This window comes from Urocitellus parryii, chromosome 1, assembly GCF_045843805.1.
Source record: "Urocitellus parryii isolate mUroPar1 chromosome 1, mUroPar1.hap1, whole genome shotgun sequence".
NCBI classification, from domain to species: Eukaryota; Metazoa; Chordata; class Mammalia; order Rodentia; family Sciuridae; genus Urocitellus; species Urocitellus parryii.
Genome location: NC_135531.1, coordinates 44,014,973 through 44,024,292, shown reverse-complemented (window position 1 = coordinate 44,024,292; position 9,320 = coordinate 44,014,973).

Below are 9,320 nucleotides of genomic sequence, written 5' to 3'. Positions count from 1 at the left end.
AAGAAACCTGGGATTATGAGATATACTTGGTTAGAAAGAGCCTCAAAAGTATTCCTGCCCAGCTACTGAGTTGTTTCAATGTCCTAACATCTATTGAGGCCCTACTATAATACTTATAATTATGAAATATTTGTATAATTGAGGTTCAGGAAGAATTCAAGGTGACTAATCACAATAATAATAGCTCCTAACTGGCAATTTGATATTTCACTCACTTCTAAAAATTTTAGCCCAACAATCTTATTGTCCAAGCACAATGACTTCCAGGTTAAACATCATTCTGCCCATGAACCCCTCTAATTACAGTCAGAACCACAGAGTTGGAAAGAACCTTCCAAAATCATAGAATCCATCAGTGACAGGAGAACATTGAAGCCTAGAACAAAGCAGCCGTTGTCTCAAGTATCACTGCTAGAGAATGGCAGTTTGTAACCAGACTCCCAACCCTTGGCACTACCCTAAGTTCCTATATGCTCTGTAAGGGTTCCAAGCCCTAGATCATCCCTGGATTATGTTGAGCATTCTCATTTGGGGGTCTCAGGTCATGTCTTTATAGTCATATCTGGATAACATGAACCAGCCAATTTGCTCAGAGTCATCCTGACTTGACTCTTGCAAGAACAAGAGGTAGAAAAGACTGGGTCTAGTTCATAGCTTTGTTATTAATGATAAGATATTTTTAGTCCCTCTTCCTTGATTTTGTACCCAGCCTCCGAATATAAGAAAGGCCCCTGATCTGGCAGTCTTTGTAACTGATAGGACTCAGCCACTCACAAAACATTGGTTCAGATTAATGCCAGGGATGGATAGGGATCTGGAAAAGAAGACATCCTCGCTTATCTGTCAGCTGGATCCTAAGTGACCCTTAGTTCAGTATTCAGATCTTCTATTTTAATAAAATTTCTACCTATGCATTCTCAGAAGCCCCTGGAATAACTCAAATTTTAGGATTACTTTGAGACTATTTGACTTAACTAATATATGAAAATATATCCTCAAAGGAAAAAGAGTGATTTTCTTCCAAAATAAAAACAGGCCTTATTAGAAGTCAACCAGAGTATCTAGAACAGGATCCAAATCTAGTGATGCCTCTGGCTCGGGGGCCTGAATGCTTCCTGCACTCCCTGACATTCCACCCCCTCCTCGGCCTAAATGGACTGTTGGTTCTTCCTGCTGATAGAGTCTTTAAAAGAACCAACCAAAGAGTTGTTATCAGTTCCATAGTTTCAGTTCTCATCTGTACCTATATTTAGATTGGAAGAAAATCCTCTTTCCATTGTCCACAGGGGAGAGGAAGGGGTCGTTTTTATGTTTTGAGTTAATGGATCACCTACATTTGGAATTCCCCAGTAAGTGATGTTTTGTTGCTAGGGAGGAAGATATGTTAAAGCTTATGGGGCATAGAAACTGCTATCTAGTGCAGTAACCATGGCTTTGACAGTCAGATCTCAGGCTTATGACCGCTTACATGTCCTGGGAGTGAGGCAGGGCCAGAGGCTTGGTGCATAAATGCATGTGGGTACAAGCTCAACTCCTGTGTCATAGTAAGAGCACAGTCCTGAGCTATTCAGGAAAACCGCTGAAAAACACAATTCTAAACAAAGGGTGCTAAAAAATGTCTTTTCTAAACAAAAACTGAAGTCTCATAGATTTAGGAAAAAAAATAGAAGGAATCATAGGTTCTTGTGGATATCTACCCCAGCATCATTTTCATATCTTACCTTATTTGCATTGAGTAATTATTTTTTTTCCTTTTTTTAAAATCATTTTCACTGAAGACTCCTCCAACAATTTTTTTCATTTTCACCACTTTGTATGAAAGGCATCTCTTTAACTCATCTTAGGAATGGGAAGATCCATGTGATGATTAGAGTAGAATAAAGTGTTTTTAGGGACGGCCTTCAGCTAAGAAGCAAAGAATTCATGCATTAGTCAGCTTTTCGTTGCAATAACAAAATGTTTGAGAAAAACAACTTAAAGAAAAACAACTTAAACAATTCAAAGTTCATAGTGACACTGGAGTTTCTCTGGAAAAGGAGGAAACATTTACTCGTGGCTCATGGTTTTGGAGGCTCAAGATTGGCTGGATCCATTACTTTTGGGGTAAGGCAGTACATCATGGCAGAAGGGTGTGGCAGAGCAAAACTGCTCACCTTATATTGGCTAGGAAGCAGAGAGAAACAGAGAGAGAGAGAGGGAGAGAGAGAGAGAGAGAGAGAGGCCAGGCCCAAGACATAGTCCCCAGGAGTATGCTCCCAAGGACCCATCATTCCCTTCAAGTTGGTCTCACTTCTTACAGTTTCCACCACCTCCCAGCAGTCCATTCAGCTATGAATCCTCAATAGATCATCCACTGAGGAGGTTGGGGCCATCATGATTCACTTACCAAAAACCCCACCTGTGAACATGGCTGCTTTGGAGACGAAGCTTTCAACGCACAAGACTTTGAGGGACATTCTAGATTGATCTGAACCACAATTACGCAATTTGTTCCTCTTTTTATCCCCTACCACTCTTATTGGGAGGGAGTCCACACTCTTAATTTACTTAAAGAGTGCCCTGGGCTCAGTCCTGAGAACGTCATTAACCCTCCCCTTCTACCTCCAAAGCTCTTAGTGACACTGGAGTTTCTCTGGAAAAGAAAGGCAAGTGAATTTGTATCAGGGGCAAGATCTATTACCTTAATTGCATAAAAGAAAGCAAGATGTACTTGGTTTATTATGTAAAATGTTGAAGTTGGAGATTCATGGATCAAGGATTATATTTGCTCTTGAACTTTTTTGGGTGGAGAGGAGAATAGTGGAGATTGAATCTAGGGGCACTCAAACACTGCGCCACATCCCATCCCTATTTTGTATTTTATTTAGAGGCAGGGTCTCACTGAGCTGCTAAGCACTTCACCATTGCTGAGGCTGGCTTTAAACTCACAATCCTCCTGTCTCAGCCTCCTGAATGACTGGGATTACAGGCTTGTGCCACCCACCCAGCTTACCTTGAACTTTTGATAACTGTTTCTGGGCCCAGAGTCTCCATAGGAAGCACAATTGAAGCCTACAAGATCATCTTCTACAAAATTTTTATTTTGCCATCATCCCAAAATACCATCCAGATCCCCCTTACCCCCATATTGCTGATATATATATATATATATCACTTTTTTCAGATGGACTATTTCTTTGGCACAATATAAGTCCTTAGAGAACCGGGACATTAAGGCATTAACAGTTAAAACAAACAAAACAAGAGGGAGAGGAAGGGAGGAAAAAGCTTTGTGTCATGAGCTGTGTGTGTGAGCTATGCGCTATGTAGCTGTGCTATGGATTGGGCTGTGCTATGCAGGTGTGCCTCTCCTCTCACTAGGCCTTTGATCCCACACAGCACCTGAGATGGGTGTAACTTGCCAAGATGTCAACTAATTTGCTGACCACAAGATATCACAAAGCAAGATTCCACCTTTGAAACTTGATCCCCTGCCTTAGTTGGTGTAGAATATTCTTGTGTCCCCCTCTATAACAATAAAGACATTCTGGGTGCTTTTTCCAGCACCTTCCATCATGGAAGCTGACCCTTAAGGTGGCAGAGGATTCCCACCCCCGGTCTGAGAAACTCACGTCCTTGTGTTGCGTGATTTCTCTGCCATTTTCTTAGTTACTATTGCAGCCAGCTCCTTTGAACTCAGTTCATCTAGTCAGCATGAGTGGTTGGTGAGAACTTTGTATGCATTAGACCTGCCTCAGACTTTAGATCATGATTTCTGGTTTCCTGAACTCACTCACCTTTCAGATATTTTTGCTACATGGATCTCTAATGCAGTCTGATTCTCAGAATTAATGAAACTTACACTTTAGCATTCCTCCCTTGCAGAGACCAGTTCCAAGACCTGGAAAAAGTTCTAGTAAGGTGTTCATGTAGTTGTGAATTCTGGTCAAAGTTGCAAATGTGGTATACCTAAGTTCAGTTGGCTAAGACTGCTGTCTGCTTTCACTCTAATTTCTCCCTGTTTTGCTAAGGTGAGAGTGAGGACAGGGGAATTCTGAATGAATATTCACTTGGAAATAAATTAATATCTAAACAAATATTTACTTTAATGCCTAAATATATTTTTGTTATTCTGAATTCTTTTTATTTGGGAGCCCCAAATTCTTCAGGCTTGACACAACCCACAGGCAGATATCTTTGGATTTAAGATTTTTTTTTTTTTTTTTTTTTTTTTTTGGTACTGGGGATTGAATTCAGGGGCACTCAGCCACTGAGCCACATCCCCGCCCTTGTTTGTATTTTATTTTGAGACCTGGTCTCACCGAGTTGCTTAGGGGCTCGCTAAATTGCTGAAGCTGGCTTTGAACTCTGGATCCTCTTGCTTCTGCCTCCTGAGCCTCTGGGATTACAGGTGTGTGCCATGACGCCCAGCAGATTTAAGACTTTATGCAGTCACGTAATTTTTTTTTTTTTGGCGTCATTTCTTCTTCCCCTTCTATCCTAATATTCTCTAACTTCTCCATATAAATATATATAAAATTCTTGAATTTCCTGGTTTCTTACCATGGCAAGAATCCAACCTAAAAAAGGGATGGCCATTTCAGGGAATTCTAAGAAAACAGTGACACAGGTGAGGAGAAAGAGGAAAGATGGTTGAGAATGTAAATAAAGTGACAATTCCTCTCCTAGTCCTAGTGTTGGTGGAGGTGGGTCAGAGGGTAGAGGGGTCCTTGTGCCCGAGGGTCAGAGGAGGGGATCCATAAACCCTTGGTTTGTTTTAAAGGCTGGAAGAAAACATGCTATGCTGGCCAAGAAGCTAAGTGGTATTCCAGTCTGAGATGGAGGTGGGGTAAAGAAAAGGGAGGTGACAGGACGGAGAGCTAAAATGAATTGAGAAAAACACATGGTCTTCCGAAAAGGAAATGGGGTTATGAAAAGAATGGGAAAATCCAATCCTCCGGGCTGATCCCTTTAGGGGGGCCCCAAAGGGAAGCTTGGTTGAGACACGAGGAAGCTGGAAGAATACGATGGAAGCCCAGGCTACCTGACCAGAGGAAAGAGGGCTGGAGGGAAAGGCCAGTGGGGTGGGGGAGGGGTGGGGGCAGGGACGAGGGGTCACGTTTTTCTTGGCATTGAAATATTTTCAAATGAGTTATTTTTCAAAAGTTTCCAAGGAGGATCCTTTACCAGTTTCCAACCTCCATTTGGGATTTGAAACCTACAGGAAACAAAGACCCTTCCCATGACCTCTTTTCTTCCTCTCTAAATTAAATGTGGATGCGGGGAGCTGGTTAAGCAGGGGCTGGAGCCTTTTGCTGTGCCTGGAAGTGTGGCCTCTCCCTTGTGCAGGCTTATGGGCTTCTTCTGCTCCCAATTAACTCTTGTTTTGGCAAGTTGGGGATGTTGTTTTGGTTTTTGGCAAGTTGCTTAAAGATCTGGCTTTCAAATTCTTTCATCTGTAAAATGAGGAGTTTGGACTAAAGTCGTCGTTGGTCCCTTATCTTTGTGAGGGAGTGGGAAGGTGGTCAAAGACCCTTTTTAGAATAAACCAAAAGCTACAGAACTACTTCCCAGAAACCAGCACAAAAGCCTGCGCCTATAGAATTTTGCATATGATTTTAAGGTTCAAGATCCTGCTGCAGACAGTTCTCCAATGCAGTTTTCCTCCTCTGCTTCTTGAAGAAGGGTTATACTTCTCTACCCACTTTGAACTCAGGCATTGACCAATGGAAATTGAGCAAAAGTGTAACTTTTCTGGGTTGAAGAATTAAGGGCACTTCTCTCTTTCTTCTGCACTGAGGCCCGCAATGCTCTTGACAGAGGCTTTTCTATCAAACTCATGAGTGACGATATCAACAACACAGGACCAATGTCCTCAGCCAACCTGGGATTATCACATGGCATGAGTCTGCTGTGTGAAGCCAATGAGGTTTGGGAGCTGTTTCTTTTTTCTTTTTTTCTTTTTTTTTTTTTATTGTTGGTTGTTCAAAACATTACATAGTTCTTGATATATCATATTTCACACTTTGATTCAAGTGGGTTATGAACTCCCATTTTTACCCCGTATACAGATTGCAGAATCACATCGGTTACACTTCCATTGATTTACATATTGCCATACTAGTGTCTGTTGTATTCTGCTGCCTTTCCTATCCTCTACTATCCCCCCTCCCCTCCCCTCCCCTCTTCTCTCTCTACCCCCTCTCCTGTAATTCATTCCTCCCCCTTGTATTATTTTTCCCTTTCCCCTCACTTCCTCTTGTATGTAATTTTGTATAACCCTGAGGGTCTCCTTCCATTTCCATGCAATTTCCCTTCTCTCTCCCTTTCCCTCCCACCTCTCATCCCTGTTTAATGTTAATCTTCTTCTCATGCTCTTTGTCCCTACTCTGTTCTTAGTTACTCTCCTCATATCAAGAAGACATTTGGCATTTGTTTTTTTAGGGATTGGCTAGCTTCACTTAGCATAATCTGCTCTAATGCCATCCATTTCCCTCCAAATTCTATGATTTTGTCATTTTTTAATGCAGAGTAATACTCCATTGTGTATAAATGCCACATTTTTTTTATCCATTCGTCTATTGTAGGGCATCTAGGTTGGTTCCACAGTCTTGCTATTGTGAATTGTGCTGCTATGAACATCGATGTAGCAGTGTCCCTGTAGCATGCTCTTTTTAGGTCTTTAGGGAATAGACCGAGAAGGGGAATAGCTGGGTCAAATGGTGGTTCCATTCCCAGCTTTCCAAGAAATCTCCATACTGCTTTCCAAATTGGCTGCACCAATTTGCAGTCCCACCAACAATGTACAAGTGTACCTTTTCCCCACATCCTCGCCAGCACTTGTTGCTGTTTGACTTCATAATGGCTGCCAATCTTACTGGAATGAGATGGTATCTTAGGGTGGTTTTGATTTGCATTTCTCTGACTGCTAGAGATGGTGAGCATTTTTTCATGTACTTGTTGATTGATTGTATGTCCTCCTCTAGAAATGTCTGTTCAGGTCCTTGGCCCATTTGTTGATTGGCATAACCTCACTCATCCACAATGATATGCTCCTTGAGTTTACACAAGTCCTCTGGCACTTTCTATAAAAACCTCAGTTCATCAATTGTAAGTCTAAATATTTCTTTTTCTTTCTAACTTTGTTTTCACTTTTGCAAGCAAACAGGAATTTTAATAAAAAGGAAGTTGAGAGCTGGGGATATAGCTAAGTTAGTAATTGGTTGCCTCACATGCACAAGGCCCTAGGTTCAATCCCCAGCACCACAAAAAAGAAAAAAAAAAAAAGAAAAGAAAAAGAAAGAAAGAAAAGAAAGAAAGGTGAAAGAAAGTCTCAGAACTCCCAGTCCAGTAGGAGGGGCAAGAGTGCCTTTGAGTCTAAATATTTCAAAAGTCTTTTTATTTCTCAAAGCATATGAATCTGTAAGACTCACTTTGAATGTAACTTGAGGTTCTTGAATCATCTGAATTTCTACACTGGTTTATTGGGAATGTCTACTTGGTTGAATGAAATATGTCATTTTGGAGTCACATTATTAAATCCACAATTCAAACAAAAGGCTCAGCTGGCCCAACTTCATGCGTGGGGCAATGGGATTGCCCAGGGTCTTCCTGGAAGTCTCCTGGTGACCAATGAGGGAGGAGGATCACTTTAGCCCTCCTTGTGCTCTGGGTGCACCCTGACTGAAGTCTCATCTACAAAAGAAGAAAAATTAAGAAAATACCTGTCATCCCAGCTATTGGGAGACTGAGGCCTTGATCACAAGTTCAAGGCCAATCTAGGCAACTTAAAACCTGTCTCAAAATAAAACAAAAAAATGGGCTTGGGATATAGCTCAATGGTAAAGCACTTGCCTAAGCTTGCTCTAAGCCCTGGGTTTAATTCCTAGTAACCAGCAAAAGAAAAAAAAAATAACCCATATTATATATAATATTTATATATATTATATTAATATAAATATTATATATAATATATATACATATATGTATATATGTATATTGCATATATATGTATATATGTACGTTACATATACATATATGTATGTATTTTATATATAATATATTTTATTGCATATACATATATACCCATACATAATAATACATAATGTAGAGAGAGCATAAAGCATATATATGCATAAATATTTTAAATTTTTTTCTAAAAAAATCTGTTTTTGAAGTTACTGTAGCCTGTTTTTTAATTAAATTATTTATGTCAACATTACCCCCAGTATTTTGACATGTTAACATTTTGAGAGAAATTTATGGGAAAAAAAATTTAAGTTATAACATCAGTGCAACTGATCTAATGGCTAACATTTCACTGAAGCCCTGAGGAAGTTATTTGTAAGGAAGTTGAGGAAGATTGGAGTAAACGGAAGGAGCTACTGGATTTGAGAGTTTTGGAATGTCCAGTACTATAAGGCAAGAGAAGAGGGATGACTTGATCAGGAAGTAGAAGAAAAGCAAAATGAACAGATCTGAGCGGGTTTTTAATTGCAACAGAAAACCATTCTAGAAAAAAAGAAAAGACCAATAAATCTCACTAGAGTGTCACAGCAGCTATTTTTGTCTTTTGAAAAAATCCTGCCCTAGCCCTGTCAAGTTTCTGCCCATTAATCATTCATTTTTCAAAACAGTGTTGCCATATGGGGTGCATAAAATGAAATGAGCTCTGCTTTTCTCACTTAGGTGCTGGGTCCTGGGTTCAATCTCTAGTACTGGGGGTGTGGGGGGGGTGGTGTGGAGAGAAAACAAAACAAATAGAAGCATACTCTGAAAGCTTCCAATGACAAAAGAAGTCAAGTCAAGAGGCAGGAAGTCTGCGCTTCATTTCTATTTATGGAACCCAAAGTTTAAACAGAGCTCTCCATTCAGATCTCATCTGGCTATTAAAATTGTCTTCTAAGTTATTATCTGCAAGGAAACCGACAGCATTCAAATCTTTCCCTGTAGCGGGCTTGTATTTAGAGATGTTTCACATGTGTTTAATTCACTGATCAATTTTACCTTGTCAAAACAGAGAATGGTCTGTCAAAAACAGGATGAAGCTCATTAGTGAGATGCAGGAGATAGCACAATGGAGGGGAGAATAAACAGACTGCCCAGAAATAAGGAAACAAGAGCCTATTCAGGAAGCAAGTGGAAATAGCAAAAAATGATACAGTGGTCACAGTAGACCCACAGCTAGTAGATGGTACTGCCACTTAGTAAATGATACTGAACAGGAAATTTTTTTCAATAATTGCTGGGTGATGGCAGTTCAAGATCTGGTGCCTGATAAGTGAGTAGTCAGCAGAGTAGGCAAACCAATTTTCTCCATTCTGAACAGCACATGATTTTCC